At 37.7% G+C, this 19,768-nt stretch overlaps 1 pseudogene; it reads left to right on the forward strand.

Annotated features, from left to right (window-relative positions):
* Positions 1-197: 197 nt before the first annotated feature.
* LOC122346834 lies at positions 198-19,397 on the forward strand (annotated as a pseudogene).
* The last annotated feature ends 371 nt before the right edge of the window (positions 19,398-19,768 follow it).

Consider the following 19,768-nt stretch of genomic DNA (forward strand, 5'->3'; position numbering starts at 1 on the left):
GTGTCTGCTGCCAGAGGGCAAGCATGTGCAGGTTGGTAAGCGAGCTCAAAGGCAACGGCTGGGCCACGATGAGCACTGGTGCATTGTGACGTCTTTCATTACCTTTACAGCTCACCGGGCCAGACCTGCTCCTCTCCTCCGCTCACCTAACCCCGCCAGCTGGCAGACGGTTAGGTGTCGGCTTCCCCTGTGTGTCTGTGTGTGTGCATGTGTGCCTTGGGGGGGTAGGTTGAATTGCTCGAGACAGCGTCCGGATCCAGTCAAAGGCAGCTTGCGCAGGTGCGGAGAGGTAGGGTTGACATGGTGCTCCAAAAGGCCATTGCTGCAGCCCGAGAGGGAGACCTGCAGAGCCTCAGGGAACTTGCCGAAACTGGATGTCTTACCGTCAGCATTGTGGATGCTCAGGGGGCGGGACTGGTGCACCATGCGGCGCGCTGTGGTCAGCTGGACTGCCTATGTTTTCTTGTGGCAGAAGCAGGGCTCGATGCTAACACAAGGGCCCTCAATGGAGCCACACCTGTCCATGATGCTGCAGCTACAGGTCACACCCGGGAACTAAAGTGGCTCGTGCAGGTGGCAAAATGTAATGTACAGGTGAGTGGAGAAGTTGTGGACAGAGTTTGGATCGAGAGTTGCTTTTCAAATGGGTCATTTACATTCTTTCAAAAACCACAAAAGATTCCGTACAGTTAAAGTGAATGGTAACCAGACTGTCAAGCTCCAAAAATGACCAAAACCACCATAAAAGTAGTCCAAGTATGACTTATGTTCTGTGATATTCAAGTCTTCTGAAATGCTTTTACAACTAAGAAACCATTTTGTAATTAGACTGCATTAAAATATTCAAATCTGTCTGTCTGCTTGTTCTGTTGTGAAGCACTGTTTGCTTTGGCAGAGGTCACCACTAGCTTCAGTGGAGGTACAAGAGAGCAAAAACAGATTTGAAAGAAATGTATTATTTTAAGACAGTCCACAAAATCTGCTTATCTTCTTAAATAGCATGGATTTTGGATTAATTTTTTTTAGATGGTGATCAGCTGTCCAGTTGTTTTTAATTATCCTGAGATGTTCTATTCAAGTCCAAGCCACTCTTGCATGGTCTAAGCTTTGTATTTATGGTCACTGTCAATTGGAAGGAAAAACCTTTTGCCTGGAGTGCTCTAAACCAGGTTTCTCATTAAGGATGTCATTGTAGTTTGCTGTGTTGAGCTTTCTTTCTACCCTGAATCTCTGTTGCCGTGCAAACCCTCAATCCCAGCTCTATTAAGAATCCTCATCATTATCCAGACTTCTTCATTAAAGATTCATGCAAGTCATGCTCCATTGTATCTTCCGTGCAGCAAAAAAAGTTTTGTAGCCTTCTCCAGATCTTCTCAGCACAGTTCTGTCTGCCAATCCTTTGACCTCATGGATCAGAGGTATATCAGTTGGTATATAGTTTAGATCATTAGATTTCCCAAACTACATCAAATCAATGGACTTAACCACAGGTTATCTCATGTCAATGTGTAGAAACATCTTCTGCCGTTGATCCAGCAAAAATGGATAAATTTTTTTAGGTCACCAAATGGTGATAAGCTGTCCAGTTGTTTTTAGGGTGTGTATCTTTTTGTAGTATTCAAGTATAAGCCACTACTTTTCTAGCTTTAATTTTATTTCGTTTTATCTTTAAAGGAAAAGCTTTACAGCTATTGGATACTGTTCCCTGTCAATGTATTTCAAAATAGCAGCGTCATTCTTTTGCAATCTGCTTGCAACTTTCTATTTAAAGTATTAAAGATTGTTTTAATTTTGAAAGAAATGAAGCCTTTTGCTCGGCGATGGACGCATTAACTTTCTAGTTTCAACAAACATTTTAATCAGCTACTGTTTTCAACACTGATGTTGGAAAGGAATATTTCTTGGATACCGAATCTGCATATCGTACACATTTTTGAAGGATCGTGTGACACTGAAGACTGGAGTAATGCTCCTGAAATTTCAGCATGGTAATTACAGGAATAAATGACATTTTAATTACGATTAAATAACATTTCAAAGATTTTGATCAAATAAATTCAGCTATGGTGAAGCATCTCAGACCTGCATACTATATTGTAAAAGCGTTGTGCAAACTACAATATTATTTTGACAGTGCGTGGTGTGGTCATAGGCCAGGCAAATTCCTAGATATCATAGCTAAGCAAAACCCGCTTCAAATATAGCACCTTACATAATAAGTCGTTCTCAGCCGATACAGGAACGGTGTGAATGCAGAACGGTGTGAATGGTGTGATTACATCACTTTCCCTTGCTCTGTTTACTCTTTGCTCAGTAGTATTGCATGACCGCTGTAATCACGACCAGATGGGTTAGAGGGGGCTCAATCTAACCGTTAACACTGTTTGTTTACCAGGGAAGTACAGGCCATACCGCTGCTCCAAGACCCCCCCGCACCACCTCTTCTCACACTAATGCAAACCGGCTCTTTTAACATCGACAACCTCTTGATCTAATTTATGGCCAGCTGTGCTGTATTAAAGTAGATGTTTTAAGTGCCTTGTTATCATGGACTTAAAGTGATAACAATATTCTTGGTTGGTGGTCTTCCTGGGTGTTCATCTGGGTTTTTTCAAGCCCATGCTTGCCAAGGTGAGGTCAAAGTTGTATGTGGTTGAATTATTAATGAACATTTCCTTAGTCTGATTAAATAAAGATGGCTACACTAATTTGATCACATTGGCGGAGTAGTGGAGTGATGGCCCGTAGAGGAACGGGGTCTGTGTCAGCAGCAGTAGATTTATAGCAGAATGGACAATACACACTGATGGTTGCTATGACGGTGTTATGATGACATCATGAAATGACTTCTATCAAATTGAATGTTCTTTCAGCTTATGACTCAATGACAGCTCTTTACCAAACTGTCGGCACATGATTTTAAGTGGCTGTGTTCTTACTTATCACAGTAAAAAAGAATAAACAAGAAATACTCCTCACTGCTTAGTCAAACTGTATCTGATAATATTATCTTCTATGCTGTGGTAGCAAAAAGCTTGGGTCATAATGATACAAATCTAGTTTAAAGCATGCACCACAATTTTAGAAAATAACTTTGTGTAGACATGCCTTTTGAAAATATTTATAATTTAATAATGTAATTTTAATGACCTTGACATGCCATACTGCAGGGGCCCTTCCTGTAAGATTACTTTCAAGCCAATTTTCAAGATTTTAACTGTCTTAATCAGGCTCTATTCTTCTTATTGTTGGCTGAATAAATAAAGGTAAATCTGACACACACACACACAGAGGTATGTATTAGTATTATCAATATTAATCAACATTGTAAATAAAAATATTTATGTTTGTATATAATAAGTATATATATGTCACGGTGTGGTTTAGCGTGAAGGAGCACTTGACGAGAATATAAAATAAACGAGTTTAATCATACACATGTACAGGATAAGTACCTCAGGCAGGTAGGCAAAAAGGGCAGATGGGCAGATGGGCAGATGAACTAAACCCACGTGAAACATAGACAAGATCTGACCAACAGAAATGAAACCACCGGACTTAAATACACAAGGTAAATACTTAATAAATAAGACACAGGTGAAGACGCTAAGACAATTAACTAAAGTAGGTCACACAGAACACATGGCACACGACAAAAACAACAACAAAAAGGAGTCCACGTGTGACAATATAAATGCATGTATGTATTTAAGAAAAAAATATGTTCAGTATATTTATATATAATATAAAATGTAAGAATATAAACTATATTATGAAAACAAAAACTTTTGAATTTGATTAATCGTAATTAATCGTTTGACACTATATTTTTCTAAAAAGAAAAAGGAGAGAATTAATGTATAGTAATGCATAGTTATATAAAGTAAATATAAAGTAATATAAAGTTATTTGTGTACAAAGAAAAGAATCATTAAGTAAGGTATTGTTGTTTATGCTATTCTTATTTGTTTGCATGTATTCAGGATCAGGATTCTGGCGGGGCGTCTCCGCTTCATCTCGCTGCACGCTTCGGCCGGGTGGAAGCTGTCCGCTGGCTGCTGTCTCGTGGGAGCGGAGCAGACGTGGAAACAAACTGCGGTGCTCTTCCTGCTCACTATGCTGCAGCAAAGGGTGACCTCACCTGCTTGAGGCTGCTGATTGGTCAAGCTCCAGGGTACAGCGTTACGAACACAGACACGTAGTAATGACAGAGATTAATCTCATGTGGCGGAGGTGGATGTAAAGGAGCATGTGACAAACTGTTTTGGGTCACTAGTCTTGTAGGTCACACGCTCCAGTTATTTAATTGTGCACTGCGAGTGCCTTAAAATGTCTTTTTAAAACAGATTTTGTGTAAGCCGTGGTTATTATAGTTATACCAAGCTAAAACTATTAAAGAAAAAAATGGTTACTTAAAATAAAATTATTTTATTTTATTTTAATGTTTACTTTATTTCTATTTTTTTATTTAGTTTAACTTGATGTACTTAAGTAACTAAACCTTAAATAAAATATATAAAAATTCAGGCGTTCCTTAAAAAATAGTAACAACAAAACTTTACTTTATTATTTATTTTTTATTTTTACTTCATTTTCCTCTGTTGGTTCAGTTGTTCGCATAGCTTTTAGATTTAATAGAAAGGAGGAAGAGGAATTGATCTGATCTAGTGAAACCCCATCAAACTAATTCACTTCAGAGCCCGAAGTTGATTATCAGTTGTTTTATGTAAGTCTATCAATCACAAGATCCTGTTTCTGTCACGCATGTACAGATTCATGTTGCGTCTGTAGCATGACCACATCTGAAACTGATACACGGAGACGTGCTCAGGATGAAATAGAAGCGTGTTTGTGTAGTGGATAAGTTAAACTTAACTTATAGCCAGGGGAATGCATATATTAACCTTAGGGGTTAGAAAATCCCATGTGAGAGTCAGAGAGCTGGTGTATAATGGATGCTCCCTGTCTGTCACGTGTCACAACATACTGGAAGTCAACCGTCAGAGCTGCTTCTCACTGTCACTGAACCTGAACCTAAAGTCTTGAACCCTTAACACCTCAAGGAATCATTATCATATGCTGTAGTAGTATTATTATATTAATAAGCAGCAAATAAGGAGTTTATAGAGGCAAAAGTCATAGTTAATGGTTTCATAATAGCAAGAAATAGACCATAAAATAAAATGTGTCCAAAATATTTATATTACATTTTAATAATACTTCACAATATTGCTGCTTTTACTGTATTTCTGATCAAATACAAAACTTTTCCAACCCCAAACTTTTGAATAGCAGTGAATGTTGTAGTAAAAAAGATCTAAATTCTTAAAAACCCATTGAAACTATAAATCTATAGGGAACCTATAGCGAATTCCCCTTTCTGAGCTGGCTACAAATTGATGTCATAAATGAACAGCTCCATATGATCCCATGAACTTTAAATTAGCCTCCAGTGATTAATATCCAGGCAGTAATTGGTTTAACAGTAGAGGACATTGACAATTATTTGCTCTATTTATCCTTAGCTAAAATAGTTGATTTACCAGACCTTATATATTGTGATGCCTTTAGCATATGTTTGAATATGGTTGAATCCGCAACAATCAAACCCAGTGAGCGAATCTTATATTGATGGCCACACAGGCTAAGATCACCAGTTGTTAAATGAAGGGAGAATGCATGTCTTCCACAGATAAGACATGAATACCAAAAAGCCAAGAGATTTTTACTCCAAAAGTTACGTTTTTATCAGCCTTCAAAACCCACATGAATAAGCATCCAAATTGGTGTTTTCTCAGGTGTGTTAATCGACAGACAAATATGGGAGCTACGCCGCTTTATCTGGCCTGTCAGGAGGGACATCAACATGTTGTGGAGTATCTGGTGAAAGAGTGTGGAGCTGACGTGCATCTACGAGCCCAAGACGGTATGGCGCCGCTACATGCTGCAGCTCACATGGGCCACCATGCATTGGTGGTATGGCTGGTGGGTTATATTTTATTTCTCAACCTCGTCTCATAAATATATGTGCCTCTGTGCACTTTTTGCGCAACACCGTTTTCATGGACCTTACTGCACGTTCCGCCGCAGTTTAAAAGAAGACCTGTCAACTGAATAGTGTTAAAACACAGGTTCGATCTGTGAACCCTGGCACATTTTTATAACGTTGATATAGGTATTTATTGTTGCGATTCAGAACTGAAATATCTGTAGACTGTTGCCAAAAGTTAAAGCTCTATCATGGAAATATGCCCTACACCAAATCCAACACGAAACCTACCCAAAAGTGTTAACAAATGCAAAACTAATATAAAACACATTTGTTAATGCAGTCCTACCATTTCAACTTTTACACAGATTTGAACTGTTTCGTCAAATCACAAGATAGTTACTCCTCGTCTACTCAGTCAGTTACCGAACAAACCTACCGTCTATGAAAACCTATAGATATGAAGCTGGATATGTGTGATGCAAAAATTATGCTTTATTAGTTGAAACTAAATTTGGGTGAAAAGGTATAAGTTATTTGAGTTTTGCTACCTCTAGTGTTTATAACTGCAGTGATATGTACTTATTGGTACATATTTCGTGTCTCGCTAAAAAGGTGCGTTCATGCCATGAGACCAGGTAGTTATTTCTACAAATATATGCTTTGGTGTCACAAGCTCTACTCTAGGTGCTGTACTTGTTTGGACCCTTTCAGGTGTCCTTCACAGACGTCAGCCTGTCTAGTCAAGATAATGAAGGGGCCACTGCTTTACACTTTGCTGCCAGTGGGGGGCATCGTGGCATCTTGGAGAGGTTGTTACAGATGGGATCAAAGGTCAAGAAGGATTTCTGGGGGGGCACTCCTCTACATGATGCAGCAGAGAACGGGGAGATAGAGGTGGGTTTAAATTAGAATGTGAGTCTGGTCTGTGGTGTCTAAAACAATGTAAAACAATGTTAGGTTGCAATAATCGTATAAAACATTTTTCCCAGTGCTGTCGGATCCTCCTGGGTCACCAGATCAACCCAAAGGAAAGAGATGTAGATGGCTTCACGGCTGCTGATCTGGCTGAATACAACGGCCACTTTGAGTGTGCCAGATACCTTCGCTCTGTGGAGAGAAATGTAAGGTCGATTTCTTATGCTGGCAGAAAAGAATGACTTCAGTATGTTGATCATTTAAGTTAGTTTTTCTAAAGTCAAAGGGAACACGCATGAAACACTGGCATGGCATTATTTAAAAATTTCATGCTGACCTATCTTGATTGTGGAAATATTGAAAGTAGTGACATAAGTAAGTATAAGCACAACGCTATATGTTTTGCCATGGTTGACATTAACGTCATTTCGAGAATTTTTTTTTAAAAGTCAGAAATTATATCTACTTTAATTATATCTATAGCTATTAAAATTGACTTAAAATATAATTCATGGTCCAGTGCAGTGTTAACTCTCTGATGCGTTGATTATGAATTATTAATATTATTATTAATTATTATCATGACAAAGGATGATATTTATTTGTATTTATCCTAATATAAAATTTTTACTTCAAAACAAGATTATAATAATTAACCAATTATTTATTTATATGAAATGTATTTATTCTACTGATTTAATAAAATAATTATTAATAAAAAAAAACCAATGAGACCTATTTTAAGTAAGCTGGAGATCTGCTGCCATGCATGTACTGTAAGGTGTAAAGTAATGTAAGTCAATTTGTAAATAATCTAAAATCATTTGTAACTGTTTTAAACCTGTAACCCACAGTATCTTATTTTAAATGTAAATATTCAAAAATGTATGTAAGTGGGAACAAATATATACAGCGCAGAGTACACTGAATGTACTTATATTATGTTAAGATAAATAACTGCAGAATAAAAGAGTTCTTTAGATTCTACACTACTGACAAAGAATTGAGGTACATATTACTTTACCATTTTTGTCAGTCATATTGAATTATACTATCACGTGCTGTTATAAATGTAAAAGCGTATGAACAGGCGTGTAACTATGAGAAAGTGTCAAACGTTGTCGCACAGTTTGGATGTAACATCATACCACGAATGCTTAAAAATGGTTTGTTGTTGGCATCATGCATTAGAGAGTTAAAGACCTTGAAGTGTCACATGGATAAACTAAGACAAAAAGGTCAGTTCTCTTAGTTGTCCTGCATCCAGATCTTCCATGATTGATTTGTTTTGATTGACATGTCTGAGCGTCTATGAAAATCAAGCCAGTAACTTTCAAGGTGTCATGTAGCACCTACTTTCTAAGAAGCTTTTTGTGTGCAGTGGACCTCAATGGCCTCTCAGCCTTCTTGTTTCACGTGGTAAATAAGATGCTGCTCAATTTAAGTCATAAATTTTTCAAGGGTGAACATGGTAGCGCTGTCAGAGCGGGCACAACAACTAAACCACATTGGAAAGGAATTAATTCCACAAAATTGATGGATCAGTCTAAGGGGATATTGCTGTTCTAGTGATTTACTATATCTCACAACTGTGCATTCTTTCTCTTCTTTTTTGAAGATGTCCATCTGCGTTAATAGGCGGTAGAAATAGCAGCTGTTTTTGCTGTTCCCATTCAAGAAGCGAAGATTTTTCTTCCTTGGATCTCTTCAACATACCTTACCTAGCTGATAAAACACGTTTAACAAGCTAATACCGAATGTGTGAGCTAAAATCCATATGAACAAATTGTAGAGCAGCTGAATATTAATTTCTTTTAAATAAACATGTTGTATAAGGTACAGGCCATAAATTTATGTTATACAAACCTCTATGGATTATATTGGTTACTCAGCTGTTGAATTGTAAGCATACCGACTACAAGCTGATTTCCATGGTTGAACCTGCAAATACTTTTTCATTTTGTCAGATAATTTTAAAAAAGTTTTTCCACATGTCCAAGTTGGTCTGGAACCATAAAGCAACTACTTTCTTTTGTTTCAAGTATAAAACAAATAAAGCCAGATCTAGGACTTATACTAAATACTAAACAGCTGAGTATTAGAGTTGTTGAATCCATTCAGCCGATCTCCGGATCTGGCGGTAGCACTTTTAGCTGCAGCTTAGCATTGCAGCTGATTAAATCGTTAGCATAACGCTCAAAAATGACCGTATTTTTCCTATTTAAGACTTGACTCTCTTATAGTTACACTGTGTACTAGGACCGTCAGAAATGCAAAGTCGCAATTTTCTAGGCTGATATAACTAGAAACTACTACTATAATAACTTTGCTGCCTTAAAATGCCAGGGACTATTTTTAGGTGCTGTTTAATATCATTGCGCCTGCTGCACCCATGATACTGCAGCAAAATTATTGATTATTACGTCAGAATAAGAGTATAGTTCCTAGTTATATCATCCTTGTAAATCACAACTTTTCTCTTCTGTCTTAGTGCACAATGTAACTATAGAACAATCAAGCTTTAAATAGGATATATATCGAAATTCCTTGGTCATTTTTGAGCGCGGCGCTAGCGGTCTAATCAGATTCAATGATTTATGCTAAGCTACAGCTAAAAAGTGCTATCGTCCAGAGACGAAGACGAAACGGATCCAAAAATGGTAAAACTCAACCGTTTAACTCCAGGGACTTACAAAAGAGCCTATTAAAAAAAAGAGTACAAGAGTTCTTGTAAAGTCAAAGTCAATTAAGAATTCGATTAGGTTTCATTAAATTTGAAGTACCATATCTGAGATTTCACAGAATTAATTGCATGGTCTCCTGTCACCCTGGTCACACTTTTCCATAGATCTTATGTAGTAATATAAGCTCCCTGTCAACATAGGCATGAATAAATAAGCTATTCATTGCTCCTTTATCAATGTGAGAGACTCAGGGTGCTGCTAGATGTCAAAAAATGAAGCCGCCTGTCCCAACAATGGAGATCTAATTAGTGAAGGGAGGCTGTTGAAGCATCAGATGCAGCCGTTTGCTCTCTCTACGTGCTGGGGTGTATCAGTTACCGTCTCTCTAGCCTAGCTCAGGTAGAGGGCCGGGGCTGAGCTGGTTATGGGATCCACAGGGTTCGGTTTCAGGTTTTTACCATTCTAATGCTTGGAAACAGATACTTGATCTATCAAATCGGTTGGAGAACAGGATGTTTGTTGGCTTCAAACATGCATCCTGATTGTTTATCTTTTTTCCTTTAACCCAAATTCCATTTGATCAAGCAGCACTGCCTTGGATAAATACATATTAGAAGATGTTGTTTTTGCTGATTTAGCCTTATGTACAGTCTAAGTTAATAAACACTGCCTCTTGGGGTCAGTAGGATGCTGATTATCAAAGAATACCCGAAACATATTTAAAATATTAAGCAGCTTTTTGTGACATTGAAAATAAGCACCAAATCAGCATATTAGAATGATTTCTGGAGAATTTGATGACTGTATTGGCTGATGAAGATTGAGCTTTGCATCCCATTAACAAATTACATGTTAAAACAGAAAACTGTTATTTTAAATTGTAATGATATTTCACAGTATTACTGTGTTCACTGTGTTTTGATCCTATAAATGCAGCTATTATTAGTAAAAGAAACGTCCTTCAAAATCATACCAACCCCAAACTTTTAAATAGTAGATTTCAGACCTTTAAAATAAAATAAAAAATAGATAGACATTAAGTGTCCTGATGTCATATTTAAAAAAATCCTTTTTTTATGGCAAGGCCAAGTTAGTTCAGGTTGTAAATGTACCTCCTGAATTAAATGTTAGGCTTTTTCCGTGAAAAGTATAATTAATGAGATTTCTTGAAAATATGTGTATCACAAAAGTTTTCTCACAAAAGAACTTGGCACTAGACTTTTCAGTTTTTTTTTTTTTATCAAGGACACTCTCTTGTATTTCATTGACCCAAAATTGTTTCCCAGGCCTCCCCATGGAAAGACTCTCCATATAAGTATGGTCCATATCAGCATTATTTCAGGAATAAAGCATTTTAGTTTTCCTCCTGGTCCGCTTATATAGTATTGCAAGTTGTAGTGTACTTCACAAGGTTTTATTCCACCTCAGAGTGCTCGGGACAGGCCATCTCATTTCCTAACGGTGCCTGTAATGGATTGTTTGGGCGTTTGGCCAGAGAGTTGCGTGCTAGGTATTTCCTCATGTTTTGGTTTCATCCCAAAGAGGTCACCCTCCCTGAGCACGGCCCTCCGCTCAAAGTGCGAGCGCCTTCTCCCTGAGACAGCTGCAATCAAATAAACAGATCAAGGGTTTATTTTACAACACGCATATATGCTTTCCTCCCATCTTATTTGGGCAGGGAATTAAGAGGCCAGCTGTATTAAATGCGTTTCTTTTGGCATCCCAAAGAAGGTTTATTTCAGTACAACAACAAAAATCGTGATAGATTGGGATGAACATTGAAGCTCGGTGGTTTGTTTATTGCAGGTACTTTCAAGCATTATAAAAATGCTTGGAGAGTTTGCTTCTACGTGGGGCCTTTATAGAAATGCCAGTACTAATCGGCCACTAGGGGGTGGTAAGGGAGCTTTTTTACGAGTTTACCCCCTGAGAGGAATCTTTCAACGTGTTTCTCATCAAATGTTCAGTCATATCTCAAGAATGCTCTGATTGCTTTGACCTTTTAGTGGTCCGCTACACATGGAACCGTGTTTACCATGTAACTGAGAATGTACAATGGCACACCAAACAAATGTTTTTGTGCACCTGCAGATTCAGGGTTCGCTATAAGCAGTCTTCATTTCAAATGTCTTTTTTCATCTTTTAAGGCAGCTGTCTTAAAGTTTGTTGGTACACTGATTAATGAAGTGAAGCAAATGAAGTGTTACCACTACAGCACCAAAAGTAGTTTTTTCTAATCGACTGAAATGTATTTATATCATCCTGAAGCTGAATTCTACAAGGTCTTCCAAAATAAGGGCATTGCTGTTTCTGAATTCTTGTACTTTCATATGCTCTGAATTTTAACAATAAAATCTGATGCGCATTCTTAGAAATACTATGTCTATGAATGTCGTGATCACCTACTGTATCATGAATATTTTGGGCATTCTATTTATTTGAATTACCTCTAGAGAAGTATGCATATTCAGATGTGGGGCATATCCATGAATTTGACTAGCTTAAATGAACTGGCCCCAAAATTGCACAATTTCATTTTGACTCACAGCCTTTGATGTCAACAACAAAATCTAAATCTGACACATTTTTTATTTCTACTAAATACCATTCTTTTACTGGAAACATTTACACATTTTTATTTCGCGAGAGTGTTGTTTGTTGAGATTTCCAGAAAGCACCTGGGTCAATGACAAAAACAGTGTCCATAATAAATAAAAGAATAAAATGGTTTTTAAAACACATGACAGACATTTTTATATTCAATTTGGTTTAATTTGGTTTTCAGAGTGTTCTTTATACTATGACATATTCATTTGAAATGGTTAAATACCATTTACAGCATCTACTAACCTTGCCTTTTCATAAAGCACTCAAATTATCTGACTTATTGGCCTTCACACATAGTCATGAGGGTCTGCAGGTGTCGTATTTTTGATGCTGGATAGAATAAATTAACTGGCCTGATTGTATTGCCACCTGTTTTTCCAGGGCATACATTATTAAACAAATAATGGAAAGGTTCTGCTCATGCAATTCCCCATCTTTCAGGCTAAGACTTGAAAACATGTTTTTCTTTCCCGTTGATTAGTGTTGATGTGTATAAGGTCACGTCTCGGTCTGATGTGGTTTCAGAGATCAAAAAACAACAAATGAATGAAAGAGATACAGTGTCTCTGTCCGCTCCTTCTGATTTGACAGTCTCCTGCTTTCTATCACACTGCTTGCTTGTTCGCATGTGCGATTGGTTTGTTCATTAGTGACATTGCCGGCTACCCAATCCACTGTATAAATTATTAAGTACATTCTCCTATCAGAGTTTATTGTTTATTGTCTGTTGGGCTATAGCCAGTTGTTGGGATGGTTTGGATGGAGTCAACACATCTTTGGGTTTGGTGTTCACATCGTGTGTCACTATCTAGTGATCAGAGTGATCGAAGCGTGTGTGTGGATATCGACTTTTAAGAGGACGGTAGTTTGTAAGTACTTTATTGTGCTTCAAATGCATGTTGTGTTTGTACAGCTAATGCACTGTTGTTGTTTTTGTGATTATTGAAGGTTTCTACATATTGTAGTCTTTTTGTTATATGTATTAATATATTGCAGTATCTATATTGTGCCTTTGAAAGTTCACAGCTAAGGCTTCTAAAGTAAAGAATAAGGATTTATTATTTATATCCGATTGGTTAAATATGTTAACATTCTTTAATCTACAGACTAATTTTATAATACTTTGTATAAATAGTTTAAAAACAAAACAGCATATCTTAACCTGAAAATGTTAAATACTAAATACTTTGGTATCACAAAGTGCAATATGCAGTATGAGATATTTAGATTTGAAAGGGCATTAAATAATTGCAAAAGTAAAAGAGCAGGCACGATCAAAAATTCATTTGATATTAGCTTTTCTTCTTTTCCATTTAATCTGCAAAACAGTTGCTTTATTGGGTAGAAGTTTAGCTTGCTTGCATAATTCCAAGTTACTATTTGTAATATAGAATATATCAATTTTTAATGGAAAACAGCTAACATAGAAAGCTCATTCATAATTCTTTCTCCATTTTAACGTAAACTTTCCAGCGCAGACGATTTGCTGCTGTAGACACTTTAGAAAGCGGTTTTTACCCAATTCTCTAAATTTAAAAACTGTCAAACATGTTCATCATGTTTTATTAAACTGAAGGTGTAAAAGTGATTTAGCATAGAACGTATTGCTTATGCATCAACACAAGTGTGTGGTCTTGAATTCTTCCAGAAAGCAGAGAGCTGAGGAGGTTTTAACCTTAACCAAAACTTTACACAAATGCAGGCCCATTCTGATTCTGTTTTTTCAGATAAATGTGTGGCATATTTGAATGATTTTATGTATGACTCTATGCTATCGCCAGGGTTTCCACCATAATACCATATTCATATGGATTCGATGCTGTTGCTGTAGTCTCACTCTCTCCATCAGTGTTTGTGTGGCCCACGAGGCAGAGAAGAGCATGGGAGGACCATGTTACTTCAGCATCCACTGCCTAAGCCACAGAAGAGGATAGCTGATGAAAACCAAATGTGCCATGGTGTTCGCTGGCTTTGATTAGTCTTTCACACAGAGACAGATGCATCCTGATCGTGAGTGAGGAACTGAACTGCTGCTCAGAGGTCACAAAGGAAAGAGATTCCACTTATGTAGTTTTGCCCCACATACCACATTACACCTCCCCAATTTGATCTATTTATGAATTGCACAACTTCTGGGAAATGTGTTCCTGCCTTTGCCTCAAGCCGTGTCACAGCGCATTTCGTGCTGTTTGGACATCAAAGTGCTGTGCAAGAGGAAATTGGGAGGACCACCTCACAGAGACAAAGCAAAATAGCATGCTGCGGCGTATCAGTGTTCCACTTTGATGCTCTGTGCGTGTGTGTGTTTTACAGAGAGCCCTTTGAGAGCCACATTTGATATGCATTCTGCATGGACTCCATTAGGATATTACAGTTTCATCAGCGGTGATCTAAATGTTTCCATATACTCTGCATTTTCCCTCTGGTAAAGTGGGATCTAGATGTTGGGCTCAGGTACAACTATTTTGCCCCCAGCTAGGGCCCCTCTTACTGTATCGCTCTCTGCGACCACAACACTGCACAAAGAAAGACCACAAATAGCTGTTTTTCATGTGTATGATTGTGATGTTCTGCTGTGTAGTGGATCAAATGGCAATAATTGGCCTATTTCATTGCTTTACAGGTCTGTGTGAAATAATGTGCTTTGATGGCACACTACCTGAATCAGTAAATGTTAGATGATAATAAAAGCTCTTTGTATTGCAGGTCTGTCCAGCTGCCCAACCTCTGGAGGAGAACTGTACTATAGAGGAAGAGCTCAGAGGAAACCGGCTGTGTCACGCAACCCAGCTCTGATTATTACAGACAGATAACTTATCATGCACAAAACCATGGACAGTCTTATGGTGAGGTTTATATGTTTTTGAAAAATAATACAGTTTGAATGACAAAGCAGCTATTATTACATCTGTTCCACAACTGACCCTTCGCAAAAGACTCACCCCTTGGTTACTGTTGCTGTCCGACAAGCTACACGCAACATGCTCTCATGCAGTGAAAAATACATCACAGAGCAAAGAGAGCTGATAATGTAATAACAGACAAGACAGAGCAGGTTACGTTAGGTATGAAACAAAGTCTCAACTTCCAAATTTGCTCATTTTAAGATATTCAAACAATAAATACCATATTTTGGGACTTGACATATGAAATATCCCTGTAGTACCTCAGTTCAAGTGGCACATAAAGTGCTCATCTGCTTCTTTACTACTTATAGCTTGAAATAAACATGAATGAACATAAGAAGGTCTTCTTTCAACTTTGAAAAGATGTCAATAGACACTGTTTCAAGTTCAAATCCACCAATGTTAATCTACTCTCCTGTCTGGTTTGTAAGACAAAAGTGTTTTGATTGGTCAGATTGCCTGTCAATCAAACTCTCTGTTAAGGTTCAATTTAGTGACCAGTTTCTCTGCTTAAGTTCAAGACAGGTAACTGTCTTCTAAGACAGTGTCCTTACAGCATAGCACATCATTTCAAACATATAGAAACAGCTCCATATGCCCTCTACAACTTGAAATAGTTTGTTATTAGCATGTTGCTAATAACAAACAATTTTTTCACCTCACATGGGAACACTCATCAATGTGGCAATCTTGTTGTGTTGGATTAAAGGAATAGTTTGCCTCAAAAATTATTTAAAATAGATAAGAACATATTTTTTTAGTATACTGGTAATCAAACAGTTGTTAATCCTCATTGACTTCCTTATTGCTTCAAATGATGCCTTAAAATGTTTGGAATAGAAATATTATGTCAGAAAAGTGTGCTTTAAGGGATTATAACTGGCTGTAGAAAGTGTCCATTTTCAAATGGCTGACTTTCCATTTAATTTCAATCCACCAGCATCCTGAGACAGAAGATTCCCCTCAAGCACGTTACCCACCTTCTCCTCCCCTTCTACCACTACCCCTCGCCTCCATCTTCCACCTCACATGGGAACACTTTTCAGAATATCCACATGGCCACTTCGGGTGAGAAAGCCCTAAGGGGCTGTTTAATAACTCTATTGCTCTTGTAAATGTATGTTTTGCAATCCTGACAAAAATCTGTGGGCACTGCTGTCACCATTGACTCATCCTTCCTTAATTTCACTTGATGACTTAATTCCAGTTCAATGAGTAATGGTAATAAGCCTATGTGAATATGATCAGAACATAACTGAAACAGATGAGAGTAACAAATGATGTTCTTGTTCTGATTGTCATTGCAGTGGTGAAGAACCTTAGTTCCAGTACGCCTCCGAGTAAGCCCGTACCAGAGAAAGGAAACTGTTTATGGAGAAATGAAACTGGGAAATGTAAAATCCATTGCCAGCCTTAAGAAATCAGGACTCACAGCAGATTTGACAGTTTCAGTTAAGAAATTTACATCCACATTCTCTCATGAACATTGAGTCTAAGGTTGTCTTCACACACTAGCAGAATACAGTTGTCATTCCTGTATCAGAATGGTATATAGAGTTACATGACAACTGCATTCTATAACCAAACTGGGTCCCTTTAGTTTTTAAACTTGCCTTTGTGTGTGAACAAAAATGTACTGGGTAATTGTATGATCACATGTAACTTTAACTGGAAACAATCTTTTTTTTTTTTTTTACATTTTTACATTTTTTTACATTTTGGATCCAATAATATATGGTTGTTAGTTCATAAACACTAATGTTTATGAACAAACCTAAAATCCACCCTAAAATGAACATTTTGTCATTAATCACTTGATTATTACTTGAACCATGATACTATAAAAACTTTTTACACAAATTAAGATATTTGGATGAAAACTGGGAGGTTTGTGGTTTACTGCCATGTAAATAACACTGTCAAGGTCCAGAGAAGTATGAAAGACATTGTCAAAATAGTCCATCTTCCTCCAGTGGTTCAACCGTAAAATTATAAAGCTACAAGAATATTTTTGTATGGAAAGAAAACAAAAATAATGAATCTACCTAAGAATTTGGCACCATAATGCCATTTTGGAGAATATTCACTTGATGCAAATAGCATATGCTGCTCTGTTTCAACGGAAAACAGAGTACACTATTTCATTGCGTTCAGTGGATACTCAGCAGATACAAAATGGTGCTATGGTGATAGAGATATAGTCATTATTTTTGTTTCTTTCCATACAAAAATATTCTCGTAGTTTCAATATGTTACAACTAAACCACTGATGGAGGATAGACTATTCTGACAATGTATTTTATACTTTTATGGACAATGACAGTGTTATTTACTTGTCAGTCAATGGCAGTCACAAGCCTCCTGGTTTTCATCTAAAATATCTTAAATTGTGTTCCCAGGATGAACAAAGCTTTTACAGGTTTGAAACAACATGGGGGTAAGTCATTAATGACAAAGTTTTCATTTGGAGTAATTTTTAAGTGTAATTTTGAACTACAGTACTCAACAATATTTTTTTTTTCTCTTTTAGAATAAAATGGTGGTGTTACCGACAGAGGAGCCTAATTTGTCTGATATTGATTACCTCGTGCCCATGCAACGATGAGAAGAAGACCTATAGCGGAATGGAAAAGACAAGTGATGGTACGACAGCTACAGGCCAGCTTATTTGACCAAGAAACCCAGAGGTTAAAGGTGAGCTACAAATATTGCATTACATGTCTTTTAAATACATATTTGACATGATGTTCTGACTGAACCTTTCTCCATGTTGACTTTTAATCAGACTTTTATATTATTTAACAGGAAAGTAGTACTAAATATACAAAGATGGACAGTTGGAGGTTCTCCCAGGCTCACAATGCCATCCTGGGTCCATTTGGAGAGCTTCTAACAGAGGATGACCTCATTTATCTAGAGAAGCAAATTGAGAGTGTCTCAATGCAAAAGAACTGCGAAGGCTACGAAATGGAGCTAGCTCGCCTGGCTGAAGAACTTCGAAACATTCTTCCCGCGCCCATCGTCAACATCACAGTCAACACCCAATACAAGAACTCTACACAGACTCCCTTACCCGTTTGGTGTAACCAGATTTCAGGCATTGTTAAGAGTATGTCATTACTTATGACCAACCTAACAGACCAGCCCCACTGCAAAATGCCAAACACAGAGCTTGTGAGTGTCTTCTCTCAGCCATCTGAGAGAAAAGCCTTCAACAGGGGCAGGAGGGAAAAAATAGAAAATGAGATTCAACAATTTGGGGTCTCTGTGAGGAACTTAAAATCCAACTTTGAGAATCAGAACGATTCTCAGAGAAAATGATTCAGGCATGACAGAATCATTAGGTGATCAAGAGCAAGAACCAGTAAAAATGGTTCAGATGAGGTCTCACAAAAACAAGAACAAAGACCAGAGGTTGACCAGATTGATGATTCATCTTTCGACTATGTCATCAGTGATGCCATGGAAAGTACAACCCTACGCAAGGAACGACAGTGGTCTTGTTCTGGGTCACTGGAAGAAGTCGGCTTATACGGTGACTGTGAGAAATGCTCAGAGAAAGCAAAGCGTTGATTCACTGGATATATCCAAGAAGCCAAGTGTGAACGCAAAGCTAGCTTAGATATCTCTCCAAAGAATGCTATGGAAAATGGCAAAATTGGGGCACTTCTTTAAGCAGAGAAGTGCCATCAATAAGATGATTGGGAACTGGAGAAGCATGATCTCATTTGTACCATCACGGCAGATCTGAAGACTCAACCGGCAGCAAGCAATTTACTCACCTGAGCAGTTCCTGCCCCGATGTGGATGGATCTCCTCCGTTGACTATGACACCCTGACACTCGACCTCTTCATGCTTGGCTACTTTCACATACTTGAGCTAGACTTGCCAGCAGATGAGAGGAAAATGAGACACTTGCTGTGCTTTGAAGTTTTCCGACCATGTGGGCCGTTTCACCTGGGAGACTGTGCGGGATTTTCACAAGGCTGTAATACAGGACATTGAGGTGGGGAACCGGGAATGGAAGGATGGATTTGAGGACATTAAAGTGAAGTTCTTTGGAGATGGATCAGGCCAGCCAGAGGTTGAACACTCAGAACAGACGACGATTGTAGAAATGAGGCCTGTGCCTAAAGTCATTGTGGCTGACGCCTACCCCAGATGAGAGCGATGTCCTGAGAAATAATGCAGATATCAGTAGTCTGACTAATGAAGAGATTTGCAAATATATTGACCGTAGTTTTGCTTTCTGGAAAGAAAAGGAGGCTGAGATATTTGATTTTGAGGAATGACAATAAGCCTTTTAGGGGCGGGGGATGTACATAGAGATTGCTTATTATCTTTAAATATATGTATTTTTTGCATTTGATGTAGAACTTGTACCAATATTTATACAGTTGTGACATGTAAGGTATGCTTTTGCCATTTATTCTCCAATTTTCTAGGAGTGCAAGGTAGAAGACTGCCATAAACTGAAGTGTTTGTCTTTTTGTCAGAATTAACTTTGAGATTTAAAATTATTTAATGCCCTTTTCTGTTAAGTTTTTGTTACTCCTTGAGGACCAGATATTTAGAGACTTCATTTGCACCAATATTGGAGGCTGCTTACTCTAGTGATTCATAAATAAATGATCATCTGACTGTTTACTCCTATACAGAAAGT

This window comes from Puntigrus tetrazona, chromosome 6 (assembly GCF_018831695.1).
Source record: "Puntigrus tetrazona isolate hp1 chromosome 6, ASM1883169v1, whole genome shotgun sequence".
Lineage (NCBI taxonomy): Eukaryota > Metazoa > Chordata > Actinopteri > Cypriniformes > Cyprinidae > Puntigrus > Puntigrus tetrazona.